Raw genomic sequence first — 27,750 nt, 5'->3', positions numbered from 1 at the left:
AGAGCTCATACGTTTGGAAGTTATGACCAGAGTCATTATACCCGACTGCTATGTTCAGTTGAAGAATTTTGTTATCTTAGAAAAAAAATAGACTTTTTCTAAACATAAAGCTTCTAAAGGAGAGAAGAACAGTAGGAGCTACCACTATAATATGGAAATATATTCAAATATCTAAATTGAATTAGCAAAGTTAAACAAATAAGACAAAACATAAAATTATATTAATGATCACCTGGATTCATGCTTTCTTATGAAACATACTGTTGTCTCTGTCTACTGTTCTTGGACCTGAACTTGCCTGTGTGTTCACATGACATCTTTAATAATGAAAGAGAGTATAACTAGAATGAAGATAGATTCTCTAGCAATGAAGGCTATGCTATGTTACAGTCATCTTACTGTGAAGACAGAATCTCCTTGAAATTATGATGTTACTGTCTTACCACAAATCACAGGATATAAAATCCACCATTTTTGCACCCTGTACCTTGTCCACTCACTTCTTAAAGACAAAGATATGACCTCACTTTCAAGAAAATTGTGGATCTATCCATAACAAGAAAGGAACAATTCCTTTAGTCTTCCCAGAATTGTTTCTCTTCAGAGGCTTCCCCTACTAATGAAGTGCCTTATCTGTCTGTTTTTATTACAGAAGTCTTGAAAACTGATTGGGTGCCATTGCAGTTAATTTTTTTGTTTGTTTATAGGTTGCTAGTATATAGTGTGCTATACCAATTTTACCAGTTTGTAATTTAAGAATATTTCTGTTCAAATCCTGAATTCCTTCACAAATTGATTTAAATGACCTTAACTCTGACAGTTTTAACTTTTTTTCAGACCCCTAAAAATGCCTGCAAAGCAGGTTTTAGTTTGCTCTGTCCAGGCATGAACCAGCTCCAAACTAGAAGCCATATTTGCAGTTATTACACGGAACCCAGACTAATGCAAAGTTTATTAGGTAAGGGTCAAAGTTGCATCAGCAACAGTTATGTGATTTGTTATTTCTAGTTCACAAGTGGCCAGCTCAGAGCTTCATCACAGTCCACTGCCCCTGCCTCCAGATTCATGTTGTCATATCTTTACTTACATGAACACTGATGAGCATTAAAGAGCTATAACAAAATAGCAAAAGGAAAATTGCACACAAAATCCTTTAAAATGAAAATGCCACAACTGCAGGCATTGATTGTCTGGGTGACAAATAAGCCAAGTGCTGGAGGAGCATGGCAGCTGCCTGATGCTCCCTCTGCTATCCTCTTTAGTGGTATCTTCTGCTGGAACTAGGAGTAGTCATGGACAAACTATGCTATGCAGTAATGGACTTGGAGCAATCTGGTCTGAGATGAAGAAGGTAACCTGTGCCAGATTCGTTGGCTATGGATTATAGAAAGGTACATCCAATATGAAATATATAAATCTGTATAATTTTAATAACACGTATACTATTAATATGTGTGGTAATATAATATTACATGCAATATGTATAATAATACATTTTGTATGTTACAGGCGCCAACCAAGAAAAAGGTGGAGTTAGCACTGTAAAACCACCCAATGCAATGTACTTTTCTCAGAACATATCCATCAGAGTGTATATATATATATACACACAAAATATATATGTGTGCATATGTATATTATACACACACACATATATATGCGTATATATGATATATATACACATACAGAAAAAAATGGGAAATCAGAGGTATAGTGTAATGCAAGCAGAGATTTCTTCTGTTTCAGTCCCTCACCAGATGTGTGGTACAGACTTGACAGGAAGAAAGACAGAGCACTGCCACTGTCTGGCAATCCCTGGACGATCTGCAAGACTGATGAGAAAGAACTCTCTCAGACAGTTTCTTCAACAGTGTTGAAGTTGTTATAGAAGTACATATGGAGTCCATAAGCACTAGCAATTCTTGTGCAATGAGAAAAGAGGACAGTCCATTTCCGCTGCTATATTTAGTTGGCATAAAATTAAACTGAATCCACCAGTTTAGAAATGAAGTATATTTTAACACCCTCAAATATCACAGGGAGATATAGTCACAGGTTTGGGGGCTTTATCAGGTTAGACCATTCTAATAGGATATGCTAATGTTGTCTGGGAAGTGGGATGCTGTGAACTTAGTAATACTGTGTCTTCAAATGGAGAGATAAAGTGAAAGAGTTTCTTCTGAAAACACTGTTGGATATATCAATTCCTAAAGGGAGAAAGAGGGCAGACTTAATTAGAGCTGAAAACTTCTGACTGGTGTGCGAAAAAGTGCATATTTGTTATCCAGTTGATACTGTATGAGAAATCACCACTGAAGTTACTATGTGATCCTTGAGTTATGTCCTTTTTTGGTTTTGATTGCACAAATATTCTAGCAAACTTTTTTTTTTTCAGTAGAAATGTATATGGAAAGAAGATATCTTAACTGAGTCTTTAGTTATAATCTCAAAATGTTAAAGAGAGCTCTAAATTTGTGCTCTTAACATTTCAGTAGACGCAATATCTATGTATTCTAACCAATGCTGATTTTAAACTGTATATTTAAGATTTATATCAGTGCATCGGCTGAGTATTACACACCACTTGACATACAGTGGTGTTCAATAAGAGAGAAACTGCTGCTCCACTTTTCCTGTTGTCCTGAAAGCGGGGCACCTGTACTGAGAGATAATGCCTATTTCATATAATTATAGAATGACAACAGGAGTGGAAGCTTTCAGTCAGAGAAATGTGGTAATGCTGCAAAAAAAAATCTATGAGATAGATTGATTTGGAAAATGAATGTATTTTAATTGTGTTTACACTGATTTTGTGTTTGCTTTTTGATGTGAATTAATACTCTATAAAGCTCTTTATGCAAATCAGTGTTGCAGACTCATTTGGAATCCTGTTTGAAATATGGGTTACCTTGTTTTGAAAAGGATACTGAAAAATTAGACAAGTTTAGGGACAGGCAATAAGAAAGATGAGCATAAAAATATATATAATCAAAGTGTTTTATAAGAAAACAGTTTTAAAAATTATATAGATTACTTAATTTAAAAAGGACAAGGGCATAAAGATGACAAATATATTTCTTACATAATGGTGAGAAGAACAGAATTTTATAATTGTAAAAAATAACAGATAATTTATCAAGGACTTGTAATTCAAGCTCAACATAAGAAATTATCCTATGAAATGAAAAGTTAAGGGATTCAGCAGTAAATACCTTTTCATAGAATATACATAATTGGATCAATTAGATACAACATTTGGGAAAGATGAGCACTAACAGTTTTCAGAGGAATGATACTGTACCAGCTGGATCTGCAGTCTGATTTTTGTATAGCAATGCTCAGTCCTCATACTAAAATAAAATGAGTAAATTGCAGTACAGTACAATTTAAGTGAAAAGCAAAATGAATATTAAAAATATAAACCCCACATATGCCACAATACTTAAAAATAGACACCTGTCCAACAGAAATAAATAATAATTTCCAGACTGCTGAAGATAGTCTTTTTTTTTTTTTGAGCAGAAGCTTAAATGTTCATATTTACTACGCCTAAGAAAATATAAATAATTTAGAGAAATATTTGCTACTGCATTCAGAACCAGATTCTTAATCTCTATGAAGTTTCTTCACTTGTTTTTAACAAACATTGCAACAAAGACCTTTATGATGTCTATCTAATCACAGGATTTTTTTGATTAGTATTAAAATATATTCACAAAAATACAAATTTGACTTTAGGTCAACCTGTTGCAAAGAATATCCAGATTTTTTTTATTATTTAATATTTTGGCACATGTCCATTTCTTTCCTGCATTACACGGCTCTCTAAATTTTGCTAGATTCTTACAGATCTCAGCTGCCTTTTATCTTCAGCAAGAGACCTGCTATCTGTTCCTAAAAAGCCAAGTTTGCTGATACTTCTGAGGCAGAGGTTGCATCGTAGAAATGGTGACTGCAAATCAAGGGAGGAAGTGATCCGTAAGAGCATCAACACAAGCAAAAAGCCAGATAGTATAGGTTTCTTTCTGACATCTCTCTTTTGACTCATCCGCCTACTTCATCTCCTGGAGCAGAAACAACTCAATCCCACTCTGCCTTCCTAGGGCAGCAACATTTCATTTTGTGTATACCTATGGGAATGTCAGAGTTAACTCTGACAGCTCTTGTAGATGGAAGAGTAATACTGAGCAGGTTATAGAAATTTTTAGTTTGTTGCAAATTGCAACCAGTGTCTTTTCTGGATATTAAAGTGTCTATTAAGGTGCAATACCCAGTAAAAGAGACCTCAGTTTTTGTTGATGGGCACAATATTTACGTGAAACATAAAGACATAGGAAAGTTTCCATTTGGGTGCCATCTTACCATTTCAGCATTCACTAAGATTGAACTAAGATTGATCTGATTCTTTGAATAGGCTGAAGAAAATTATATGGTTTTTAATCCCCCCCCCCCCCCGGTATTCCTAAATTTAAAATTGAGTTACATTCTCTAGATTAAGCAATATATTGAAATATCCCACTAGGAATTACTTTTTAGTCACAATGACAGAGTTGTTTATTCATAGGAGTAAAAAGCTCCCATGGAAACTTATTCATTTGAGGACATGATTTTCAGCACTGAAGCTCTCTGCCTGAAGAATGTTGAATAGTTTTAATCTTATAAAATGTTTTAAAGGCAAAAAAAAATTTCCACAGGTTTACTCTCACATTAGGTCTTTGCTGCTTTTTTTTGTCCTTTAAGATGTAAACAGTCTCCAACACTGAGGAAAACTTTTAATTGATAGTTGGGGATTACTCATTTTAAATAAGATATTAACACTTGTCATATAATTAATTTACTCATTTTGCTTTGTGAGCAGTCCTCACAGTTTGCTGTCTGTAATGAGTTGAAGGTACGCCCATGAGAAAACTATATTCAGTTTTCTGAAGTGTTTGTGAAACGTGAGCAGTAGCATGCTGAGGGCAATTTCTTGTTTCTTTTGCAGGTCTGTGGCAGAATTCTGCAAGGAATTTCAAAGGTCAGGTTTCGATGCTGCTGCACCAGAAAGGAACAATCTTTTTTTCTTTCTTTTTTTCTTTTTTTTTTTTTCCCCCTTCCCAGGTGAAACTGAATTAATATATTTGGAGCTTCTGTTAGAAGGAAAGAGTTTGGGGATATCCTGCTGACAGAAGAATTAATTCTTTTCATTTGTGAAGGTACTAGGAACTCACCAAACTGAAATTCTACAGCTTTAGTAAGGTCAAAAACATGGGACCTGTGTGTACTTTGTATTTATTTATTTTTATATTTTTTAAAATTATACTGACCTCATTATTTGGAAATTAGTTAGCAAATACAACTCTGTTATGTTTTATAGATAGATGCTTATCAGTAGCAGAGAAGATTGTTTCACCAACTTGTACCTTATCCGTGAATAATTATTTAAAGGAGTCAAACCCATCTGTAATTAGAACCACATTCCCTTTTAAGTTTCAAAATTCCCAGTTACAGTGATGAAGATCAGTGTAATTGTATCCCAAACAACAGCCTTAATTGGATTTAATGACTGTTCTGGGGATCACTGCCTAGTTCCATGACTTTCACAGAATTCTTCACACCGTACGACGCCAAGTCACCTTTCCATTTAATGAATACTTACTGCATATATATATGCTGATACCAAACACCCTGTCTTGCTGTGCTACTTTTTTGGTAGCTTTATGTTGGTGTCTCACTTTCTTTCATGTAAACCAGACTATTGCATGGACAGAATATGAAGAAGAGGTTCGTGGTTTAATGATCTAATCCAGCCGCCTTAAGTATGGTGTTTTCTGTCTGCACGAAATACTTAGCTAGGTGCTCTAACACCAGTGGAATTAGGACAGGAGTCTACAGTAACAGCATAAGGAAACTTTCAAACTGTGCTTGTTTGATACAATGTAACATGTTGTGCAATTTCAAATTTTCTTCTGGACTTCTTTAGCTAAGACCAAATGAAAAGTTCTTAGCTAAAAGCTTGCTACGTATGCACACACACACACACACAAAGTGTGACGTGTTGCACAAGTATTTACCAAAACTTCTGCTAAGAACGTGCACAACTGTCATACAATCATTGGCTTGATTTGGTTTTGTGGTACAAGACCTTATGCTGCTATGACCACTTCCAATGCTTTCCAGCTGGTGAAAAACTATAGAAACTGATGGGGGGCATCTAGATATTTACAACAAGACCATCTATAATATGGCAGAAGACCAACCCAATTTTGCAATAAAAGGTCAAGTTGAATGATAAGTTTGCAGTCATGAATCTGTTGCATATCAACTCTCACCTTCTTTGGGGAAGCACTTATGATACTTCCATGAGCTGTAATCTTATGGCATATTTGTTGAAATTTATTTTCTGAGTAAGTGGAAATCTATTGTTCAGAAAAAGAGAAGAAACTAACTGGACCAAACAGACTTTACTGCTGTTAAAATGTGTATATTTTAAGGCTTTTATTCTGACTAGAATACAAAACCCCCAATTTTTTTTTCAAAATTATTCCAACATGAATATAAAATATTATCACTAGAAGACTGGAAAATTATTATTTGGTTGTCTTTTATTCCAACTCTGTGTTCTGTTTGCATGGATCAAAGAGATTATGCAGGAGGGATTTATTTTTTCCCAACTAATTCAGACTGCAAATGATATAAACTTAGAGTTTTATTTGATTCTTCATTCAATACACACAATCTCTAACACAAAACTCCCTCCCACCCAAGTATCAAACAGCTACTGAAGAAACGTAAAATGAGCTTTGATATGATGTCTGGAGTACCTGAAAAAGCAACTTATTGTTACAGTTATTTGCCTAGGTTATTTCCATTGTGCTTTGTTCATGATCAGCACCATAAACAGTGAAGCTACTTCCCATAACTACAGAACGGCAAGTTACCTTACAGCCTACATCTTCCCCTCTCTGCAACTTCTGGTCCTCACGTACTTGGTCAGGGTTTGCAAGAACATGTACGAAGAGTATTGATTACAGGCTTTTATAGTCCTGAGCAGCCATGTGGAGTAACTACATGTTGTGCAGAGTGAGAAGTTCACTCTGCACATGTAAACCCAAACAGCTAGAAAGGTAAACAGGCTTTTGGAGGAAATACAACAAAAGGTTTTAGCTATTCTGGTTCTTTTTGCCCTATATAAATGTGACTAATGCTTATGCAGCCAGGAGGTAAACAATATCAGGGAACTGATCCAGCTAAAAGTAATTTTCTGGGTAATTTTTTGACTGGATTGATATCTCTTATCTGATAGTCTGTTTGCACTGCTACATGATGCTTGGGCCAACTGGCAATGTGAGGGCAGAAACAAGTGGCTGGGGTATTTTGGGAGCAGGTGGCCATTAGAGGAACTAGATTAAAACCTGCTGATACTGACTGAATCACTATGACCTTGGCTGTCAATAAAGTCTTACTATTCACTATCTTTTGTCTACATGGGGTAGTTACTCCACTGCTTATTTTCAGATACCTGCTAAACCCTAAATTAAAACCAAAGACAGACTTCGGGTTTTTTTACTCATTTACCTTGCCATTTGATTTTCCCTGAAGTACCAGAGGAATGAGGGTGAGTTGAGACGTGGGCGTTGGACAAAGGTAAGTTTTCCTAGGGTTAGATGCAGGGACAGTCTGCATCAAAAGAAACCTTGAATAACCAAAGAACACTCCTACACGAATTAAACTAGTCTTTAAGCTGTCTGTGCAATGCATAGTTAATGTGATTTACTAGCTCCCACTCTCTGCCTCTGAGCTTTTTCATGCCTCTTTTTCCTCACTTTTCTCCCTGTCCTCTCCTACTCTTGGGTTGGTGGTTTTGTCACCTTTCTTGTGGTGCTTGTTAGACCCTAAAACTCAAAGGAAGAAGAAGTTCACTATCCACTTCTTGCCTTCTGGCTTGTTTCTGTAAAATTCACACTTGTTTCCTTTGGTGGCCAGAGATACTGCAGATAAATTAGTTAGATAAGAGAGCATTTAGCCAGGACTAAAGGGAAATGTGAAAGGATTCCCTCTTATGGGGACCATTGCTGTGGAAAAGCCACAAAACATAACCTTTACAAATTTCTAACTATATCACTGAATTGACTATTAAATCCTGTATTACTGCAGTCTACTGTATCTTGAAAGGACTTTCAAACTCAGAATAATACTGACAATTAAGCCCTGTACTCAGAAAAAACATAGTAGTCTTGATTCCGAGTTATCTGTGTACCATCCATCTGAAGAACTGAATTGCTTTAATTTCACTGAGGTAGAAAGAAAGAGGAGTACCATGGCCTGAGCAAGTTTTTGTGCTTCATTCCACATCATAGCTCTCAAATTAAAGCAAAACCTTTTGCCTCAACTGCAATGAAAGGGAAAAATATATGTATTTTTATATTACATTCTAAAGATCCTATTCTCTAGGAAGATACGAATTTTGGTGGAATTTTCTATCGGGTGAATGAGACTAAAATGTTTCATTCTTCATTGACATCAATATCCTCATTTGGCTGTCCTACCATTGTGAGAATTTTTTCTCCAGCTTCTATATCTTCACCACAGGTGTATTTTCTGGATACACTGCTGTGCTTGAAGCAGATACATGATTCTGCTGGCATCAATAGATCAGGCAAATACAGAAAGTGTGGTTTGTCTAAGAAAACCATCCCTCCTTATCACCTCCAGCTCCTACTACATTATTCATTCTTTGAAACTTTTCTGTACTTTGTTATTTTCTAACTGTGAAAATTTCCAAACACTGAGATTTTCTACGTGTCAAGGATTTTCTGAGCTCTATCAGTTATCAACTGTTTATGATAAATATTCTTTTTATTCTTATCTCTCCCCCATGTGGGACAGAAAGTGAAGGGACCTGGAAGGTTGTCATTGGACGTCTAGATTCTCAAATGTCATCTGAGTTACTATCAAATGCTGCCATTTATCATAGGTGGAGAGGAATAGCAGCTTCTGGGTGATTCATATGACCTATTTAAATATCCATCTTCAGATGAAGTGAAGTGGTTCATGGTGTCTCTGAAGTGCAATGCTTCTGAGAGCTGTAATCTGGAAAGGGAAAAAATAAATATTTAGAAACTGATTCTTGTGTCATCCAGGCAGAATACAAGGGAGATAAAACCATTTTTCTTGAAAGTTACATTTTAATTTATGGCTACAAGTAAGTAGTCAGTGTGAGAGTCATAGGAAAGCCTTTACAGGGAAAGAAAGAAAAGAGCAACAATTGTTTTTTAGGCAACCCCAAATCTGTTTTATCTTGTGGCAGCCTCCAATATTTTTTTTTTTTTGATTGATGCTGATGTCAATAGACACAATGTTAATTTTGTCCCCCTTTTCTAAATGCTTTTACACAGAGTTTTTATCTCACTTGGAATAGATAGATTTTTCTTCAAGTCCACATGTTAGGAAGTCACTTGCCTGAAGAGGGAAGAGGTGGCTGAAGGGTTTGCGCTATGGTCCTCTGAGTTTAGATATTTCCCTGAACATCTGATCTGTCTTGTTTTTAGGACTTGTTGTCCTTACATTCCACACTGCAAAATCAATCATTTTATTTTCAGTGTTTGAACCACATCTGTGAAGAGGCACTTCTTGTTCCAAAATAAGCAGGAGCTAGCTGTACCAGAGAAACCTGACTGGATTTGTACAAAACATTCAATGGTGGGAAATATTTCAATAAAGAAACTTTTATGAACCATTTCTTCTCTAATACCAGCTGTAAGAACTACGTTCTTTTTCATGATTACCCAGAGAACTTTATGAGCAGTTTATCTGTAAAACTCATACAAGTAAAATATTTGAAGTATATCATCTTTAAATGAGTATGTGGAAATGAGGAAAAGAATGCCAAATATAATAAAAAAATTCTTCATGGATTAAAATACATTGTGTTAAAATATGTCATCTTAATTGACCATATTCAAAATCTCTTAGCTTTCTATGGGAGCAAGGTTTTCCTCATGCAGAGGTAATGTATTGATTGTAATACTGGTATTAGTCTTTCTCAATGTAAAAAAATAATATCAGCTTATTAAATAGTGCTCTTTTAATAACAGTATTGAATGTAAAATCTTATTTATCTCATGAATAGTTAGCATCCTCATTGCTAAAAAATACAAGACTTGTATTTACTGTCCAACTAGCTAATTAAGAGTTTTCCAGGTCAGAAACTTATAGGAATTTATCCAGAGGCCATTTACACTGATTGTCTTGGTCTCTGGATCTGGTCTTAAATTCAAATAAAATAAATAAATAAATAAATAGTTAGAATTTATTATTGTTCTATATATGTGAGCTTTCATTCAATGTTCAACTGATGTCCAAAATGGGACTGTTTATTGTACTCTGATTTCCAAAATGGGACTGTTTATTGTACTATATGAATGAACAGACCTAAGTATTTGAACTGAGCCAGAAATCCAGGACCTTATATGGAAATAGAAAGTAATACCTAATGCAGTGCAACATAACTTTATTACTTCAATTGTATCAAGGGGAATTAGTATTTGCTGGGTGTCTAAGCTGTAAAAAGAACCCCTAAATGGGCAAGCACAAAAATGATACTTTATCTAAAGCTAAGGATGATTTTTTTTTAACTTCAAATATTTAAAAATGATCTAATTTTATCATGCCTTTGGGCCCTCGATGGCTTGTTCAGTGGGATTTTATGTGAGATAGTGCTAGGATTGGTGTTAAGACAGAAAATAAGAAAGTATTTTGATGAAAGTTCATGAAACTATGGAATTTAATCCTTGAAGAGTCACTGAAAGAGAAACATTCTTTTAAATTCTAGCCACATGGATTTGGTTATTCTCTATTGGTGATAGTTCTGAACCGATAATGAAAAACCCTAGCAATTACTTTTCAGTAACTAATATTTATTTTGTAACCAGGAAAAATAAAGATACATACAAATGAGCACTGGTTTATTTGAGAACTCAGTGTACTGGGAATCTATGGCTAAGATTCACCCTGGGAGGAAATTATTCTGTTCTGAAGGAAAAAAAGGGTGCATACTTGATGACTCATATTACTCTCAAGAAAAGAAAGAAAAAAATTTTGACCAAATATTTTTATGTTTAGAAACTGAAAGTGGATTTTTCCCACTGCTGGTAAAGTCAATTGGCAATTAGAAAACTAAGCTGTATTTTTCTCTGTTCTGTAGCAGCATTAAAAGACACCAAAGCAAGGAAAAATCACACTCTTAGCTACATTAATATTTCTGAGGAGGATTTCATTCTTTGCTACATTCGTATTTCTGAGTGGATTCATATATTCAAAGAAGTGAATAGTGAAGATGCTTCAGTATTCAGCAGCCTTTCTCATTTCTGCACTTTATAGCATTCACCGCTAGCCATCCCTGTATCTGCTTTATCCACCTTTTTTAAAACAAACAAACACAAAACAGTTTCTGAAAGACTAACTTAGCTCACAGTTTGTTGGAAAGCATGACAACACGCAAAGCAGATATAGACCTGTTAGGAGATATATAGCAGTTATAGTCCTGTTACGTTATTAAGTACCAAAATTCAAATGATTTTTTACTGTATAGAGGTAGATAAATAGAAATAATTCACAAATTACAGGTAGTCATATGGACCGAAGCTGTGTCCAATTTACTTCTCCGTTCCATGTCACAGACAAAATTTTTTCCCCTACAGTACATCTTCAGATGTATTTCCCTTTCTTTGCCTATGAATGACCTGATCATTGAAATTTCTATGATTTCTTTTGGGATAACATTTAATATTACAATCAGCTTGCTTTTACAGAGTACTTTAAAACCTTTACTCAATTTTTTTCCATTATCCTTATTTTATTATACTTTACTTAAATTTCAAAAAGTTTTTATACAAGTTTAATATACATTCTTTAATGTAGCATTCATAATGTTTCTTAAACCCTTACAAGCACTTATTTTTTTGTTATAGGAAAGAAAAACACTAATGCAGTAAAACTAAATACCTTGTGTTGTGAGAGATAGGGAATCACTGTCACAGGATGGAATAGTATGCAGTGAATAATTTATTCAGTGATTTTTGCCATTTTTTGAGATATTCCTGAAAATAGATAAATTGCAGTTTCTCAAATTATTTGAGTATTTGAAGCTGTTTGCTGAATAATCCCTGTGAAGAAATGTAACTTATATATAAGCACATTGCTGTAAATATTTAGTAACCAAAATTTGAATTTCCAACTTTTTTTGATAGGTTATTGCACCTGGTGCACCGCATGCTGAAATGAATAGGAGCCATTTCACTGGCATTTATGGGCATTAAAGTGTGGGTAGGTTGTATGACTTAATCCTTCTTTCAGAGGACGTGAGATTTCAGTGTCAAGTTTCTGGTAATCATGCCTCATTTGTTAGCTTATACATACACTTACGCAAAGTTCTAGCGTGTTTGCTTTACTGGGGAAATATTGCTGTTAATACTGTTAATTCCGTGTCCTAGACCCTTGCTGAAGTTTGAGCTTTAAATGAATATTCATAAATATGTATTTGGTTTATTATCTATGTAGTTTTTACTTACCTAGCCACGCTTCTCAAGATCAGCGTTTCACTTGTGCTATGAGGATACTACTGAGAAAATTATTGGAATCAGTTTGCCATCATCGTGTGAAGCCTGTGCTGCTATTGCAGTTCATCACCACCTAGGGATGTTGCTGTACTTAATGGGATAAATTGACAAAAATGTTAATAAACCTCTGCAGAGAAATTCATCCATCAGCTGAATTTACCTTTCTAAAATGCCCTTTCTGAAAATACCTGGGGGCATACCACACAATTAATATAAAACATAGGCACCAATAAAACTTTAAAAGGCTTAATCCTACAGAACAGTTTTTTAAATGAAGTCTTAAACATGGGCTGTCCTCTATTTCAAAGTGCATAAATAAATTGGGCCGCAGTGCCAAAGTCTGAAAAGGCACAGACTCTAAAAAAATTTTTTGCACATGTTCATAAGCATATTTATAAACCGCATTTTGATGAATTAATGGAATATGGAAAATTAAAATCCCTAAACCACCATTTGATTTAAGTGGTTTAAAGCTTTAATTAGGAGAAGCGTGTCCTAACTGCAATTTAAACAGAGTTGCAGAACTGTTTGAGGCACAACATGTGTCTTCGCAGTTGAATTGCACACCAACAAGAATTAGCTTGAGAAACCAAGAACAGAAAATTGCAGCATACAAGTTAAGGCAGGGAAAAATAGACCCCCCCTGAACACCATGAGCTAATATCTCTGTAGCTGCCCTCAGGAGCCCAGATCTCAAGTGCTCCATTTCAGAGATGGTAACAAGGCACCTTGATTACATGACTGCTCTGAACTTCTAAATAAATCTCAGAACTGCTCCAGCTTCAAGGTTAGAGAGTTACCTGAAGGACAAAGAAAACTTTCACTGAGAGAAGGGGTTGAAATATCTGACAGTATTTTCTTTGCTATGTCTTTAGTGAGCTTCTGAGGTGGAAGCCAGGTCACTTAGCTACAACGTGAATTAAAAATGTTTCCTGATTTCAACCCCAAAGCAACAAAGAAAAGGGCAGTTTATTACGTAGCGTGTTGTAGAAAGGGATTGTAATGATGGCGTTATAAGTAATCCTTCTGTGGCTGGTGGAGACGCCTCCTGTTTCACCACCAGTGCTGTGAATAACAGCATTCCCCTCTGAGGTCCCAGAGCAGTACTTAAAAAGAAGTGGTGACCCCAGCTCTTCTATATGAAGACAGACAGAGATTGCTTCCCCCAAACTGCTGTAACTTGGTTTCATCTAAAAATGCAGTCTGACTGTACTAGAAAATTATTGTATAACTATGGCATTTGATCACATAAAATATCCACAAGGATGATAGAAATGAATGAAGGACTTTTATAAAGGAAAAAAATAAGGCTATTCTGAATGGCAATAAAAGCTGAAATATGGCCAAAGAATAGAGTTTATTTTCACATTTGCAAGCAAACAAGAAAATTAAGATCTGACAGCACAGCAGTATGTTAGACCTGAAACATGCATGCAGAATCAGATCTAATAAGTGAAATAAATCCATGGATTGGAATATTTGCAGCCACTGAGATGGCAGGGGCAGATGTGATCCAGCTGCTCCCCTGTCAATGCATGTGAACACATCATTCACAGAAGTACCTTAAATGTGTTCAAATGTAACAGGAAAAATGAAAATATATCTAATTAGCTAATCATTATGCCAAAAACATTCAAAAGACACAGCTAGGGGAGGACTGCTTTTACATCACCTGGGGGAGAGATAGGAGGAAGCTCATCACAATTTTATTTTACTACGTCTGTTTTCCTTCTAAGCAAATGGCAAGGGTTTGAGGAATTATTTCAGTAGATGGCTTTAAACACAGAGGTTCAGTTTGCTAATTACACTCTTAACAGCAGAAGCTCCCTCTTCTGAAAGGATTTCTGCCTTGGTTCTGGGACAGGAGAATGAAGGCCAGGAGCTGATCTAAGCTCTGCCAGCTGGCTGAAGGCATTCTCACCTCATAGAGAAGATTTTGGGGCCGGCAGATGTGGCACCATCACAGCCCATTGTGCGGTGAACAGTTAGTGTATTTCAAGTTTTGTATTTTAATTTTTTTTTTAAAGGAATATTAATAAAGTTGATAAAAATATGGGAATGGAAGAAAACTGATGGAAACCAACACATTTCTGTATTACTCACTTTCTCCCTTTGCTCTTAAATCTTACAGGAGACAACATTTAGACTGAAGTCTTATGTAAGTGTCCCTCAGACTGAGACCGGTGAGTGATTTCTATTTCTAATCTGGCAGAACAACAAATACCTCCACAGTGCTCTGTGATGCCCGTGTGCCTTCTGTAGTGTCTCTGTGTCATTGTCACTCTCAGGAAGAACATAAGGTCCTTTTCTCTTTCTCTCCCGCTTTTATTCTTTCTCTTGTCCATTACATCTGCCATAATTTGCACTTTTTTGCCTTACTAACCATTTTTTCCTCTTTTACAGAAACACCCTGAATGTGTTTGCTCTCTGCCTTCCACCTTGCCCTGGGTAATGGGGAAAAAAAAGAGACAAAATCTGATTGTCATATTCAAGATAGTGCAATTTCTACTACTGTCAGGCATTTTCCTGACACTGCATTTCTTTTTACTGAATCCAGACATATCAATATTTGACTTGATGTTTGAAGCAGTAAGTTGCATGGGTCCATAAGGCTGAGACTTTCAAAGGCAGCCATTCAGTCAGCTTTAGTGGGCTGTGAAGTCGTTGCAGTATCACCAGTATATAGAGCCCATCTGGAGGGAAAAAACCCTGCCTCTACCCTCTCTTTCTTGACCAACCTCTGTAGAGTACGATTCTCTTCAGCATTTGGATCTCAGAATACTTTCTTATTTAAATTCATCCTATCGCCTTCAGGAATACTATATACATGCAGTTTATCATTAATCTCTCTGTGGGTGGGTGTTTGTCCTTCTTAACACTGTTTCAGAGGAAATGCTTCAGCATATACTGTAAGTTTACCAAATGATGAGAATCTGGAATAAATCTAGAACAGGATGGTGTATAATGTCAGCTACTTTCAGCAGAATTTAATTTTAACTATTTATATAGCATAAAACAAAAGCTTCCGGGACCTGTGAGATCCAGACTGTGTTTGATGATCACTTGATATCATAAATATTAAATATTGGTATTTATAGCCAATTCCACAGGAAAAAAAGACAACATATTTAAAATCTCAAAATATGGAATGCTTAGACAGTGTTAAAAATAGTATGAAGGAAAGCACTGGGATTTTTTCTTTTTCTTTCTCAGCTTAATCGTCTCTCTCACATAAAGTATGTTTGTTTGCTTGTTTCCAGGGAATGTATTTCTTTTCTTGCTGTAGATATTTACTTGTTTTAATGTATATTTCAGGTAGCTGAAAAGCTGAATCCCTAAATATTTGGAAAAGTGAATAGCTTTCCTAGTATGAGGAGTTTCACTGAAATCCCAATCTACTATTTTCAGTCAACAAGGTTATTCATGCACATAAAATTACTCTAATGCATAAATACTTACAGGCTTGAACACAGCATTTTATGTTTGGCATATTGCAAAAAGTACAAATTATAAACATCTTCAAAAATAATATTTTCTGGAATCTAACAGGGGATACCATAAATTTAGACCTACACTGAAATGAAAGCAATTACACCTGTTTTAAAATCAGGAAGGATCTAAAATTATATGCTGCCTTCCTGCTTTTTTTTTCTTTTTAGGCAGTTTACTTTCTGTGTCTGTTGATGTGCCTTCCCAGGAGAGGAGATTAGAGGTAGAGTGAAAATATTTTTTACTTTGTACTGCTTTTGGTAATATTTTTGGAGTCCTAGTACTCAGTTCTGATTAGTTTTCTGACTTCTTTTGCAGTGATTGTCTTTGGCAGACATCTTCTTACCTCAGGAGGAAAGAATCAAAAAACCAGACAAAATCATCCACCCTACCACTGTGGTAGGGGGGAATAAACAGATATAAGGGTTTATCCTATCTCCCCTCTCCATCCAGATCACCTATATTGTTTGTCAATTATACAGTGGCCATGTTAGCTCCTTCCTTGCAGCTCTGTGCACTCTTTGAGTGTTCCTTTATAGTTACTATATAAAAGACATTGAAAATTGTTCTATAATTCAGTTTACAGTTTCTGCAAAGCCTGCACAGAAAAATGGCTTAATGTCTCGAGGAAGGCAAGCATTTATCATGTAAAGTTATTAACTTCTTTGTTTGCAAAGAAAGATTTTTTTTGCCCTTTATGAAACAAAGTTTTTGCTGAGACTGATAAAAATGTTTAAAGTAAATTGTGCTCCCTCTGTGCTCAACACCTGATTTCATCTGCTGCCCTGCAAGAGATGGCATCTCCTAGGTCGTCTTGCAAGAACTGCACGGATCAGCCAAAACAGACCTCAGCTGCTTTGACAACGAACATCTGGCAAGGTGCATCTTTGTCCTATTGCTCTTTTAAATAAAATTAAAATACAACAAAGCTCAGTAAAATTTGTTTTCAAGCTATCAGTGACTGGAGTGTCTTTAATAATCTATTCACTGTATCATGCCATAGTATGTTATTTTATAAGTTGTTATAAGAGAGGAAAGACATTGCTTGGATCATTTCAAATATCATTTGACATAATTGTACTTTGACATTTGCCAGGCTTATTTCACAATCAAAACACTTCACTGCTAATCAGAAGTGGAGTTCTGACATCAGGGTCAAAATACATGCTCCTTCCAATCGACTGAGTTTGCACAAAATTTTTTTATTTTTTCTTTTTAATTTCTTTATTCTTCTTTCTTTTTTCTTTTCTCTTTTTTCTAATTTTTTCTTTCTTATTTCTTTTTTCTTTTTTCTTTTATCTTTTTTCTATTTTTTCTTTCTCTTTCTTTTCTTTTTTTTTCTTGAGAACAGTTTGTAGAGATTAATACCTGATAGTCTTCATTTAATTTAGTCTTCTAGTGATTTCTATAAATTTCACCTATCCTACTCCTGCTATAAATATTGGTTTTGAGCTACCAAATGCCTTGCCAACATCTCTAAGGAAAAGGAAAGGTTAACTGAGGCTTGTAGTGCTCAGAATCAGAAATGTGGTTCTGCAGGCTCCAACAGAAGAAAACATTTAAGCGTCTGCTTGAAGACTCTCTAGTCAGAAGAGGACTCTGCAGATCTCAGTGTCTCATGGACTGTGGCTGCACGTACATTCTGCTCCACTTGAATATATGCTCTCCAGAACAGCGTGGAAGTAATTTCTTTTAGTTCAAGTGGAATGTACATTTTCCTGAAAGGAGTGAAAGTGTGATACTGGGGCTTAAAAGCTGCACTGATAAACATTACATGTATTCTTTGACAAAACAGAATAATTTTTGTCACTGCATGAAAAAAATGACTAGGCAATTTTTTTTTTTTTTTCCTTGATGACAATGCTAAATAGTTTTTAGGTTTGGAGTATAAGTTCTTCCTTGTAAAAAATTACTCTTGAATTTATTTTTCTTCAGGGAAAAATAACTGAAACTATTACAAAGAACAGTCTTTTATCCTTCAGGAAGCTCATTTAATAAAGGTTTCAGTGAGATAAGAGGAAGGAAAATGGGAAAATGACTCTTCTTCGGAGGTGGGTTAATCCTGAGAAATTGAGTTAGAAAAAGAGAATGTGAACTGTAATGTAATTAGTGTGATACTAATGTGGTTCATGTCAAATACCATGAAGAAAATTAAAGGTGTTATGTGAAAGGAACACATATCACCTTCGCTTCTCTAATGAACCAGGATAAAAATTATTTGAAACTACTGTTTGATCGTGTTGCATTGTAGGGTTGTCGTTTTGCAGATGCTGAAATCCAAGTTCAGTTCCCTGACCATCAGAGCAGTATTTGCTCAAAGAGCTGTACTGGTCTCATCCTGGGACATCAGTTTCTAGGATCAGTTCTATTACAGTAATGTACATCAACTGTTACACCTGGAATTTCATCACTAATTTTACTTCTTATCAGCTGTAGTTTAGAAGAGACATTGGTCCCAACTCTATTGGGGGGCCTACTTTTATTTTTGTAGCCACATCCAACCACCCTCAACTGAGATCCCATTTCCTTGGCAGAATGATTCTGTTTGTTAAAAAAGAAAACAAAATTTTAATTCTTAGGAGAAATGTTCATCAAACAAAGGATTTATAACAGTGGATTATTGTTGTTGTTATGGCATTGTGCACATGTATTGCATCTATCCTGTCTACAATTTAGGTTATTGCTTTTTCTGTTATAAGCTTTTTTTTTTTTCATAAATGGTATGAACAAAAATTGTCTCAGTCGATGTACTTATACTTATTTAAAATCATTTCAAGACCTATTATGCATCTTGTAGAAAGAGAGCCAGATTTTCCTGGGTGTCAGCCACAGTTATACTATTGGTTTAGCTGAAGCATTGCAATACCATTTTCACCATTGTGAAGGTTACCTACTTATACAGTTATTTCCTAAGAATTAAGATGACTTGTGATCTTTCTTGGTGGTTTGGTGGGGTTTTTTTTGTTTGTTTTTGTTTTTTTTCCTTATTTTTTCCTTTCCTTTGGGACTAAAGTAAAATAAAATTCAGATTCCTATGATCGAGAAAAAAAATATTGATGAGTTTTGTTACATTTGCTTTTGAGTAATCTGCAGTTTCATTCATGATGCTTTCATGAAGGCATCATGTCTGCACAGAAGATGTACCATTGCAGAGGATGATGTGGTAAAGACTAAGTATTAGCTAATGTTTAACTATATGCTTTGAAAACTGTCTATCATTTACTGGAGCTTGAACTCAGTTTGCAGCTTATATATCTACTTTGAGGAATACATTGTTACTGGTGAAGCCAAGAAAACTTAAGGGTTTTTTGATTCTTCTCTTCTTTATGCTGAGTTGGAAATTCCTTGTTTTAAAATGTGTGAAGAATTCATGACTATATAACTAGCATCATGACATTAGATGACATATAACACACAGAGGAAAAATGGGAAATCAGACAAGACTGTTAAGGAGAAACCTGTGTATATTTTAGATCAAATCCATAACAGTGAAGGAAGAAAATGCATGGGACCTGCTAATACCTTTAAGTGTGTGGAGACATGTATTTTTGATTATAGGAACCTCTTACTGGCTTGTTTTCTAGGATTTTCTTCCAAGAAGAAAAGAGGCAGGAAAAATTTACTCTTGATAATCCTATAAGGGGTAAAGGTTTTATCTGTAGTTCTTTTTTAGGGTTAAATTGATTATTAAAGTATGTATCAGAATTCTTTCTGTTTGTACAAAAAATCCCCCAAGTTTATTCCAGAAATGATTTGTCATGTATTACATGGTGAAATGGGAAGATTTCATATAAACAGAGATACACAGAAAAAAACCCTATTGCTTTCTTCATTTACTCACCCTCCCTCCACCGTACTTTTTCAGGTGACAGTCTCTATTAAGCACAACTGCTATAGAAAATATCTTTCAGCCTGTCAGTCTCCCAAGCAGTTAGCAATGGTTTGGTTTATCACCCAAGAATATTTTATAAATCACTTGGATACATGGTGACAACAAGGCATTCTGAAGTCTTCAGTTGGCAAATATAATGTCATTATTACTATATGCTTGCTAATGCTGTGAGGCAACAGTGTCATTGATGTACATAGGAAATCTCAATGAAATTAGTGGGGAGTTTTGCTTAAACTGCAGCGATGTAAAATAATCCCAAGTGATTACAGTAAAATTTCTTTTTTAAATTCTGGTTTAAATGACAAAAAAAAGAATTTAGTTCTGCCTGTAAAGACAAAACCTTTAAATAGTGTTTATATTATAATAGCAGATCAACTTTCTCATCACATAGCAAAATATAGTAGCTGAGTGATAGTACTTATTTTTGTGAAATTTTAAAGAAATTCCTAAGATAATTAAGAAATGAAAATAAAAAATTTATCAGAAGAAGAGTGTCAGAATTGGAACATATATGAAATGCTTAGTTACAGATTTCATCATCATTCTTTCCTCTCACACAACAGTATGACCATTTTATGTAGGTCTTACCATATCCCATATGGGGAAACTGAGGCATGGATCAATGAATTAATTAATTTTGTAGCTATCATGCCAAAGGCTAGTAACAGCCATATAAGCAGAAGAGACTTCTTCTCAGTGTCTGTGTCTATTCCAATAAGCCTCTTTGCCTTTTTAGTTGTGGCTTCTCAAGAAAAATGAAACAATGAGGCAGAGTATTGTACTGGAAAAGGTAATCCTTCTATTATGTTTGTTCAGAGTAAGCATCACATTCATTAAAAAGCCTGGCATATGTCCAGGTGTATACCAGAGACATGTCTGAGTATTCTCCATAGATTCAGTCATTAAGTACTTTGTTCTAGTGGTCAGATACACACTTGCCAAAAGTAAACTGGGAAAAAAAAAAATCCGATTTCGATAGCCCACAGATGAGATTAATGGGTGTCACAGATAATTCAACAAACTGGAATTCAGCTTGTTGAAAAATATAAATTGTCAATGAAGGATGAAAATTCAGACAGGCACAAAACCTTTTCATTCCTACGGGTGGAACTTTTCTTCTCATAAAAATTTGCACTACACTCAATATGTAGCTACAAAATAAAAATGATTAAGGTTTGTATTAAGTAAGATTTTGCACTAGATCACCATAATACCCTGCCTCATAAAATCTGCAAATACAGGAAATGTCAGATAAGCATGCAACTCTTGCTCATTTAGAAGAGATGTTCTGATCTCACGTTACCTTGATCTAAACTATTATTACAGCAGTCTCTGAAATAGTTTGTGTATTGCACAAAACTCAGAAAGAAGTATGTCACTTATTATTTCTGGACTCTTAGCTGTTTTGTAGAGTTTGATATTGTTATTCCTAGATATAGATAGATAAGCTAGCACAACCTTCTTTATGTGGAATCTTATCTGAGCAGAAAAAAAATCTGTTCTTAACACTCTAACTCAAGGTAAAAGTAAGTAATTTTATCTACTATAAAGGCATAACTCCAATGATAATAATACCAAAACTACAAATCTAAACTTTGTTCAGTTGAAAAGTATTTGTGCAAATTTCCTCAGACATAATTCCTACATAACAAAACTTGTTTATAAACAAAAAAGAAGAGAAACTGGATGACTGCATTTGTTCAGAACAGTTGGATCTGTGTTAAACTTGTCAGGCTGTTTTATTTATGTATGTGTATCTACATACATACATATTTATAGTTTGTTCATATTGCCTCTCTATGAAATATTTAACCATATGTTATATGCAATGTACCTCCTTATTTCTCATAGTATGAATTAAAGTCAGTGAAGAATTCAATGAAAACACTATTTAAGCCATATTCTGGTGATGCAAACGTAGCAGTTTAGGAATTTAAACTGCTGTTGGATCTGACAACAAGTGCTAGTGGTAAAGAAGGATTTATTTCCTACAACAGGTAGTTCCTGATTATTAAATCCAACAAACCATTTTGTTGGAACACTCAATGACCTCCCTCAATTATTTCTTGTTTCTCTAGGCAGTTTAAGATTTTTTTTAAATTTTGTGCATGCCATAAGATTCTTGCAAGCTAAATAAGGGGAGCAATTAACCCCTTTATGGAGGAGAAACAGGAGAACCCACTGGCCCACATCCTAAACCACTTGGCCGGGGCTGTTCAAGAGCAAACCTAGATTGTCTAGCATCATCTGAATCTCATGTAACAAGTTTTCTGGAGGCTGGCTCCTGCTGTGCTCATTTTTCTGCTGCGGTTTAACTTCATTGATATCAAAAAAACTTTGCAATTCTACCCACCGAGACTCTGCCTCATTTTTGAAAATGAACTGATGCAGCCAAAATCTATAATTTCTTGAAAAATAAATAAACAAATGTTGTAGTGACCAAACATTTATTATCTGAAAAACAGTTCTGCACTTTTAGAAACAACAACGAAAATATTTACACTAGTCGTGTAAGGTTTACTGTATTATTTTTGTCAATGCCTTCTGTGAGATTGTACTGTAAATGCTCTCACTGAATCATGTTACAAGTTAAAGCTCAACTGCAATAGATTCTGAATAATGGATATAAGACATAATGGAAACAAAGAATGAAATCCTGAAGACTAATGACGATTCCCCCACTGACTTCAAGGGAATTAGCATTTCACTCAAAGACTTTCTTTTGCACCACTTAGGGACTTTCTAATTTGGTGGAAGTCTGCATCCAGGGTTCTTGATAAGTGCTTTTAAGTTGAAATTAATTAATGACTTTTTAAGTCAGAGTTTGAAATGGGGCTACAAATGCTTTTGATGCAAGTAAGTGAGTATGTACACATTCAAACAGAACTATCCTTCAAAATTCTAAGGTTTTACTATCGATATTTAATTTACATTTATTATAATATGTTTAAGTTTCTCTCAAAAGCTATATACATCACTTTGCTTGAAGATGAAATCATGATTTTTCAGTTTAAAATGCTAGAGATGAAATACTAGTTAGGAAGCTAGTAGAGCAAGGTCTTTCTCAGTAATTTTGGAGGAAAATGTGTGAGACACAGCACATCTTATTCTGAAAGGGAAAACAAGGATGACCTCATTTTAATGATCTGCGCTCAAAACAACAAAAAAAAAGGTTTTCAAACTTAGCTGCGTTTTGAAAAAGAGGAGGAAAAAATACTCTCTCTGCACAGTAGGAAGTTCTTTTGCCTTTCATATTTCTAATTCCAGGCAGCATGCTGTCTGCTCCAAAGAGCAAGAAAACAAATGCCAAGCTTTAATCAGAATTATATTGGCTGTGTAGGGACTTTCAGATCATTTGCCCATTCCTAACAATGTCATGCAGATTCCCTTCAGAATATCAATGCGGAAGCCTTTGCCCTTGCTGTGAAGAAAAGGTTGCAAAATACTGAAGATGAGCAGCAGGTCCGTTTGAGGTTAACATTCCTTTTTGTGATGGGGAGAGAAGGAAAGGGTAAAAGTTTCACTCTAATTTAATTCCTTAATGAAACTAAGAATAAGAATCCCTGCAGTGTAGTGCTAACCTTTTCTCTAGTGTCAAGCAATTTTTTTCTTCAAATACATCTTGGATAATGCTGTAGGCTTATGGCTATCTGAGGGTTGGCTTAGAGGCCATTAATAAGACGTACTGTACTGAATTTGACAGACCTTACACAGCTACCTTAAACAAAAATCTTTGTTCCTGAAAGTGCAGAACTGTTTTTCAAATAAGAAATGTTTGATCATCACAACATTTGTTTATTTCTGTAGAGAAAATGATAGGTTTTGCCTACATCAGTTCATTTTTCAAAATGGGGCAGAGTAGCAGTGGGTAAAATGGCAAAGCTTCACTGATATCAGTGAAGTTAAATTGATTTACCTCAGTTTAGCAACCTGTTCAAAACAGTATTTGTAATGCTAATTTTGCTCAGCTGAAAGCAATTATGTGTATTTTAGAGGAGAATAAGATATTTCAACATTTGCTGTGTGTTTTCAAATGATTGATCAATTAATTCATGTATTTGTTTAAATTTCTTTAATATTGGAGAATGTCTTTCTTGTAGCCACCCATGGGTTTTGCCACAAAATGAAAACCAGTACTTGTATTTGCAATCATGTATTTGGCACAAAAGTCTCCAGTCTTTGTTTTTATAAGGAATAAAACTGTTTTCAAAGTAATATGGCTTTAGAGCAACATTAGCCCAATTTAATGAACTGAATTCCAGCACTTTTAAAGTCAGATGTTCTTGTCTACTTCTTTTTCCCTCAGTGTTCCTAAAACACCCACGCCTTACCCCTCTTATTCTGTGCAAGAAAACATGCCCAGGAAGAGGTAGTCTTCATTGTGGATGAGATACACTTAGACCATCATAGTATTTGGACAGTTGGAGAAAACATGACAAGGAAGCCAGCTCTGCTCATCACTTCTGGTTCTGAGGAAAAAGGCAATCATTTTGGATGCGTTGGAAAGCGATTGCTGTATCTCCCCCCACCTTCCCCTGCTTAGTCTCCTGGTCCAAACTTATGCTAATTAGTCTATGTTGTAATGGCTATTATATATCTATTTATTATGGTTTAAATAAATTATTATTGACAAATGTTAGTCAGCATGGTGTAATAATAGGAAGGAATCATATCCTTCATCCACATTTATTTTACAAACTTTTCTTGAAAGAGATGTGCTCTACTCCATAGTTTAGCTTGCATGCCTTTGCCAGAACCTCTTCCGTTTTGAATTCATCTTTCCTGGACATGACTGAACAGGTCTGCAAATTCCAGAAGAAATTTCATCAGGGCCTTTTACAGCAACATTCATTCTAATGTATCTTTACTGCAAATACCAGGCTAGAAACACATTTCAGGAAGCACATAATACAATGGTTTATCATTGTTTTATGATCAACTAATCACTTACTTACTTTTTCTAATTTCTAATTCACTCTATATGTTCTGATACCAGTGCACCACTGTATTTGATTGTTGTTTGCATTCTTCTTTTCTACTCCCTTCCTGATCTTCCCATCCCAGTTCTTCTAAATCCTCATTTCTCTGTGTAATAGAATGTCATGAGATATTCCATCCAGCTGTCTTCACACGCTAGCATTGTACTTTTGTTTATGTTTCTATTTAACTTAAAATGAATGAAAAAGATATCACTCAGTTCAAGGTTATTTTCTCTTACGAACCCTTTCATGATGTCCTAATGTATATACTCAGCCTAGTGTAACAACACCTTTTCTTCTTTTAGTGACTTACTAGTAAAGAAATCTGCTATTCTTCTTATCAATGAATATCCAAGCTTCTTAATGATTATTCTTTAATGTATATTTTTGAAAACTAAAGTCTCCCACAGTGAAATCATTCCTACTGTTTAAGATACCATAGAACTCCTTTTATGCATAATGACACACGGTCCCATCTTGTTGTAACTAGACAATTTACGTGGGTGGTATAATTTTATGGTTGCATATTAGAAGGTTGATTCACATATTTACAAATAAACATTGGCTAAAAGACAGTACTGAATGAATACTTAAGGTAAAGTCTCTTTCCTGTGGTAAATTTTACTGTTTCTGTTGTATTTCCTTGGATCAGCATAATGACTTGCTGTTTCAAATTTGTAAGAGGTTGACAAGTTGCCATTTCACAGGATATTACTAGAATTTATAACAACTGGGATTAAATTTTTGAGTGCATGATGATATAAGTGTTAGGATTTCATATTATCAGCTAGTAATGTTAGAGAACTTCAGATCAAGTTTTTTACCTGTTTCTATTTCTTCTGTCCTCTTGGTGTATGCTAATAACCAATTGCCCTAGATCTTTCTTAAGGTGAAAACTGTCTACACATCTAGCTGAACTATTTAACTGCCTTTTAGAGGGTAATAGTCAGTTTCTTCATTACATGAAGCATTGAAGCATACATTCAAGATTTCTTTTGCTTTTTCTTCCCATTTATTATAATGCATTATATATTCACACTCCATTTCAGCATCCTGCCTACATTGCCTAATCAATGGTGAGGAACTGATATGCCACAGCAGAAAAAGGCACAGAAGCACTCCAGGAACTACCAAGGCTAGAAGTGATGCACACTAGCTCAGTCTATCATCCTTCTCCACCACTTTCAGTGAAGGAAATTCACAGGAGAGAGAAAGGTGTACCACTGTGAGAGACGGTGAGATAATTCTTCTGAAACTGCCTAGAAACTCCACATTGGAGACTCTTCATCTCTTCCCAGGTCAGAGTAACACAGGTCAAGGATTGAAAGCTAAAGCTGTACTGTCTTCTTCCTGCTGAATGACTGTTTGTTAGAAGAGCCTTTTATCATTGTGCTATCTTCTTTATTTCTTTTATTTCTACTTTTATTTCTTTTCTGAGTTGTCCTGCATTTGTATATTTCTAATAGCATCCCTAACACCCCCTAAAATAATAGGAGACTAGCATGGACCTTGTATCGGTGTCAACTTAACCAACTTCTAGGTATCATTTTCTCAGTATTTCTGTGCATAGGGCATGCAGAAAAGGAAATCAAACTAAGTCCAGCTGCACACAGGGACCTTCCAAAAATCCATTTTTATAACCAGCTCAGCAAAGTAATTTGAATGAGAAAGTAATGTAGACAGATATGTGTGAGAGATGGCTCAAAGGATATGAAAGTCATGGAAGTCCTTAAAGACTGTGCAGAAAACTAGTCTACAACTACAAAGGTTCCAAATAATAGTGAATTCTGATGTTTGGCAGAATTGTTTTTCAGAAGCATTATAGATATTGCTCTTAATTAAAAAAAAAAAGCTGAATAAACAAAGTAAATTTCCTTTTCAATGTTCAACATTAGTAAGAGAAAAAAAAATGCAGCGCTACTCTTTTGGAAAAGGTATCAGTTCCTTCATTCATCCAACATCTAATTTTTCACTTTTCCTCTGAATCACAACTTATACACAGCTGTGTTTCTCAAATAACTATTTATGCTATTGTAATTCATGAAAAAAGTGAAGTCTTTCAAAATGCGACAGTATTTTCTTATTTCTGTCAAACAACACATAATCACTTTCATTGAGCTATTCAGCATATTTGAAGTATGCAATTTGTACTTATTCTGCTTTCTGTTCTTTTCTTAGCTTTCAATATCAGGATTTTCTCTAATGTATGGTATGTGGCACAGAAATATCTTACCTAGCAGGGACGAAGCTACCTTGGGAAATGTAAAGCCATGTTGGAGAAAGGGGTTTGTGTGAACTAATTGGCTTTAGCTATGCTGTGCTGAGATGGCTAGACTTTTCCTAGAAATATTTACATTGGATGCCATTGCACTTCAGAGACCATATCATATATCCATTGAAAATAAAAGAGGCAAGACTCATTGTCACGGCAATCATGTCTGAGTGCTTCTCAAGGGGAATTAGGCATTTAAATAAGAATTTACGTGCCTAAATATCTTTGTGGACTTGGACCTTGGTCTCCTAAATTAGTTTTCTAATTACAGTTTCACTGAGGATACTTGGCATGAGACATAAACAGATTAAGTGTTATGTTTGTCAGAGGCCTTCCAAACATACCTCTGATTGATCAGGTGAGAAACTAAAGGAATTGTAAGAAAAGCAGACAATGCTTAATTCTAGAATACATAATGTTCTTGATAATATATTCTTAAAGGTCATCTGTCTGGGTGTTCTTGACACACATTTCCCCCCCCCCCCCCCCCCCCTCTTTTTTTCTCTATCACCGCGACAT

Source organism: Haliaeetus leucocephalus, unplaced genomic scaffold (genome assembly GCF_000737465.1).
Source record: "Haliaeetus leucocephalus isolate CR32 unplaced genomic scaffold, Haliaeetus_leucocephalus-4.0 Scaffold889, whole genome shotgun sequence".
NCBI lineage: Eukaryota > Metazoa > Chordata > Aves > Accipitriformes > Accipitridae > Haliaeetus > Haliaeetus leucocephalus.
The sequence above is the reverse complement of the archived record's forward strand: the minus strand, read 5'-3'. Positions refer to the sequence as shown.